Genomic DNA, 5153 nt, shown 5'->3' on the forward strand with positions numbered 1-5153 from the left:
TCTGAGTTCATTTTTGTGAAGAGTGTAGGATATCTGCCTGGATTTATTTTATTTTATATTTTTAGATTTAGCTTCACCATTGCTACAGAACCATTTGTTTAAAAGATTGTATTTTGCTCTCTTGTATTGCTTTTGCTTTTCTATTATATATAAAATATAATTGATAATATATATTCTGTTGCTTTAATCTAGTCTTTCTGTGGTATTACAATATCATGCTTACAATTATCGTTATGGTAAACTTTTTTTTAAGATTTTATTTATTTATTTGACAGAGAGAGAGATCACAAATGGGCAGAGAGACAGCCAGAGAGAGAGATGAGGAGAAGCAGGCTCCCTGCTGAGCAGAGAACCCAATGCGGGACTCGATCCCTGGCCCCTGGGATCATGACCTGAGCTGGAAGGCAGAGGCTTAACCCACTGAGCCACCCAGGCGCCCAATCGTTATGGTAAACTTTGAAGTCAGTCCTCAGTCTTTGTTCTCCTTCAACACTATGTTGACTATTGTGAGTCTTTGCCTCTCCATATAAACTTTAAAATAAGTTTGTTAATATTAAAAAAAAAGAACTTGCTGGTATGCATTAATTGTATAGATAAACTTGGAAACCAGTGACCTCTTGAGCTTAGCAGGAGATAGACCATGGACATCAGTTGTCACAGTGGTGCCTCTGGCAGAACCTATTGCAAATCCCTAGGCAAAATGACACCTCAAGGATCTGAGAGAATGTCTAAGAAGTACTTGATACATCCCTTGGGTATGGTTTATTGAAGTGTCCACCTGTCTGAAAGCTGGGGAATCTAGATAAGGGAGGGAAAATTAGTTATGATAAAACATATCAACAAACATCAATAAATTTTGTAAAACTAATTGTCATGGCTCATATACAATATGACCAACAGAGGGACCATCAGAAGGAAAGCATCTTATGTTTATTGTGAAATTTTTTATTCAAAATAAAGCAATGTGAGGGGAAGACACAATGAGAAAATTACCAGTTTTTAAATGGTAAACATCTTACAAAATGGAATAGGTTTTATATTCTAAGTAGTATATTGAAAAGTAAAACATTGGGGCGCCTGGGTTGCGCAGTGGGTTGGGCTGCTGCCTTCAGCTCGGGTCATGATCTCAGGGTCCTTGGATTGAGCCCCGCATCTGGCTCTCTGCTCCGCAGGGAGCCTGCTTCCCCCCCCCTCTCTCTCTGCCTGCCTCTCTGCCTACTTGTGATCTCTGTCTCTCAAATAAATATATAAAATCTTTAAAAAAAAAGAAAAGAGAAGTAAAACATTAAAAAATAAAATTTCAATGAAAAAAATTATTTAATTTTAAAAAAAGGTTAAAAATAGCAGAACCATTTTTCTTATAACTGGAAAATACACTGTATATACATCTATCAAAATAACTTGTCATGGGGGAGCCTGGGTGGCTCAGTAGGTAAAAGCATCTGCCTTCGGCTCAGGTCATGATCCTAGGATCCTTGGATCGAGGCCCACATCGGGCTCTCAGCTCAGCAGGGAGCCTGCTTCCTCCTCTCTCTCTCTGCCTGACTCTGCCTAATTGTGATCTCTGTCAAATAAATAAATAAAAACTTTTATAATAAATATTTGAAAAAATAACTTGTCATGTGTGAAATCAGGAGCATATGGAAAAAAATAATATCTGAGGACAATACTTCTGCCATGTTTTGTGCCTTGCTAATATTTTTAAACAGTCAGGCAACTTTTAGCCTTATTGAAATACCTGCTAAGATACCTGCAGTGCCTTTTGGAGCCCTATGACTATAAAAATTAATTGCAAATATTCAAAATGTTTACTATGGTGTCACTATTTAGGGCCACCACCAAGTATGTTTCAGAAGTAAGCATAACTGTTACTCTTCCATAAGGCAAAAGGGCATATTTTCAGGAGTTCCATCTGCTGTACCAGGAGGTGAATCAAGTAATGATTTTTGTCTATAAAATAATTCACTTTTCAATCTAACATTCCTCATTCCACATTATAATAATAAAAACTAGGAGGAGACTAAAACAAACAAACAACTACAACTACAACAACCAGCTTTTCCCACAGTGGAAAAGTAAATATAACCTTAGGAGTAGCCTGAAATTTATTTTTAAATATTTTTAAGATAAACGTTTTTGTTAGAAAACCATATATTTTATATTACTAAGAAATAACAGGCAACGTTTTATGAACTTCTAAAAAGTCTAGTTACTTGTATTTATCTATTAACTCATCTCTTTATGAAGTAGAACATGATCACACCTCTTGTATCTACCCAAGTTTGTATGCTTTGGTTGTTTTATGTTTGCTATTTCCTTGCTTAATTTTTACAATATTTGATACATAATAGTATCTTTAAGTCCATCTATGGTTTCACAGAATTTGTTTGAACTTCATAAAAATGTACCATACTTTTTGCACTGTCCTTGTTTTACTTCTCTATTAGCTTTCCAAGTTTTATTCACTTTAGAGTGTGTAGCTATCATTTATTTTTACTCCTCCATAATGCTATGTTTACAAATTTGTATTTATCTGTACTTTTAAAAATATCTTAATTATATACCATTTCTCATCTCACGTAACACTCATGTTACTTCTACACTTATCAGATATTATGTAACGGAAAACCACAACTCAGCAACAATAGAACACCATTTTTCAAAATTAAATGGCTTACCAGAATTCTTTAATTCTATCCTTTATTTGTATTAGATGACCCTTTATTCTGGTATTTGGCATTGTTCATATGGAGGAAAGCTTATAAGTTGATATTCCATAAATAGAAGGATTTATTATGATTGATTAATTATTTTCATTTAGAATGCATAGAATATGGTTGATTTAATATTTCTTTCTTACTCTCTGCCTGGAACATAGTGCTATCTATACAATAGCCACTAAAATATTAAGTTAATTACCTAGACTTTAAACTGCATATTAATAGGAATAGCATACAGAACTCTTCTCAGATTGGGACACCTGGGTGGCTCAGTCAGTTAAACGCCTGAGCCTTTAGCTCGGGTCATGATCTTAGGGTCCTGGGACTCAGTTCTGCAACAGATTTCCTGCTTAGCCGGGAGTTTGCTTCTCCCTCATCCTGCTGCTCCCCCTGCTTGTGCTCTCTCTCACTCTCTCTCTTACAAATAAATAAAATTAAAAAAATAAATTCTTCTCAGATAGCTAATATAGAATATCGTCTTTGTATTCATCAAAGGGAAAGTGCCATATAATAATGAAATCCAGACTTCTTCAAATTCACTTTTTAACCAGTAAGAAAGTACTGGAAACAAGCCAAAAATGTCTTCAATGAATTAAAGAAATAGATTGATTTTCAATATCTTAATATTTCTAATGTTAAATTGCAAGATTTTTATACTAGATATCAGTGTAAATATTCATTATACAAGGATATTCTAAAAATAAACCCGAGAAAACTACTTGATATATATGATGACAAAAACGAGTTTGACCAATGTCAGTTTGGGTAAAATTTACAACACCTACCACCTGAAACTCTTGTTCTATATGGTGCCATCTTGTGATGCTGGGCAGCGGCAGTGAGCCACAGCTCCCAGTCAGCTAGAAGATTACAGGGGTGAACACCTGATATTCTTACAAGCATTCTATATATAGAATTATATATAGAATATATATATTCTTCTTTTTTTAATGTAATATTTAATAAATTGCATGTGATATTTGATACTTTGTTATAAAATAGGCTTTGCTTAAGATGATTTTGCCCAAATGCAGGCAAATGTAAGTGTTCTGAGTATGTTTAAATAAGCTTAAGGTAAGCTATGATATTTGATAGTTTTGGGGTATTAAATGCATTTTCAATTTTTTATGTGTTTCTCTGTACATAGCCCCCTTGTAAGCTGAGGAACATCTCTATATGTATATGTAGCCTTGGTATGGCTTACATATTATTGGCATGAAACATCTAGAACAGTACGTGTGCCATAGAATTGTCTACAACATCAAACAAGTTTCTTGAAAACTTGTGCCAAAGGGGTTATGTCTTTAAGGATTCTTATTTCAGAAGGGTTCTCTCAAACGTAAGATTTTTCAGAAGTTAAGTGAAAATCTGACCAAACTAAACATTTTTCCATTTTCCCTAGTGAGCAAAGATAGCTAAAATCTATCTGCCATTTTCAACACTGTACTCAACGATTGTAATTCTAATTTAAGAACAGATTATTTATATCAAAACCACATGTTGGCCTAATCTTATACAATATTCATAAGTCACACTCAGACCCTTGGACACTTTTATTTGTTGAGTCTATATGGTACTACGGACATTCATCTTTTTTGACCTCATAGCTTCATGTATGTCTATACTTTTGAAAATACATGCATCATAGTTCCATTGTAAAATGTCTGGGTTATAAAATGTGCTATGCTATCAAAATGGTAATAAGAACATACAAATGACCTGATGTAATGAACTGGACCAGATTGCCAGATATCACATTGCATACCAGAAAGATTCAGTGGTAAGTTTTAAAATGGCCAGCTATACACTGACTGAATTATAACTCATTTAGCTTCTTTCTTTGTGTACAGTATTATACATTAGTCAGTATTATAGTAGATAAGTACTTTGGACAGATGTAAATATGCTGTAATAAAAAATGTTTTTCTTCTTTCTTTTAGTCCTTTTTACTTGTAAGACTAGCCACAAATACCACGCCTCCCCCAAAATAATTTGCAATCCAAATTTATCTCTAAATGAATTTATTGCACAGAAAAATATGTATATATATATATATATATATATATATACACTTACAGAAGACATGTTCAAAAATAGTTACACAACAGCAGGGCCCTAAATGTAAGCAGTATAGTTGTTTTGTTTTGTTTTGTTTTGTTTCTTTTAAAAAAAGAGGTTATGTGAAATATTAGGATTTTATTTCCAGGCGTAGTATTTCAAGACAGTTAACTACACCTATGGTGTCAACAGCCTCTTGTTGGCAGTATGATTTTATTGGCTCCATGGAATAACAGCAAGAATTTACTATTGCTTCTTTCTTTTATGACACACACAGAAAAAAAAAATTGACACATTTGCTCAAGACCAACCAGAATCCTTTTAACCTATCAAAATTGATGGGAGGCCTTCACTGCCAAAGTCACTGCTGGGTTT

The sequence above is a fragment of the Mustela nivalis genome (assembly GCF_964662115.1).
Source record: "Mustela nivalis genome assembly, contig: HAP1_SCAFFOLD_451, whole genome shotgun sequence".
NCBI lineage: Eukaryota > Metazoa > Chordata > Mammalia > Carnivora > Mustelidae > Mustela > Mustela nivalis.